Raw genomic sequence first — 239 nt, 5'->3', positions numbered from 1 at the left:
TTATAGATTTATACCAAAATTTGGCAAAAATATTGTATCTGTTATCAAACCTAGCAAATTACTCACAAGTGAGTTTTTGTATTTATATCGATTTAAATATGAACTAAAATCTGATCCATTGTAAAGACTTTATTAAGATGACCTATGATCATTTCGATGCAATATCCAGATCAATATGCATGAATCGATCAGGATATTACATCGAATATGCATGTATATATATATATATATATATATAT

Source organism: Octopus bimaculoides, chromosome 3 (genome assembly GCF_001194135.2).
Source record: "Octopus bimaculoides isolate UCB-OBI-ISO-001 chromosome 3, ASM119413v2, whole genome shotgun sequence".
NCBI classification, from domain to species: domain Eukaryota; kingdom Metazoa; phylum Mollusca; class Cephalopoda; order Octopoda; family Octopodidae; genus Octopus; species Octopus bimaculoides.
Note: the sequence above shows the minus strand (reverse complement) of the source record.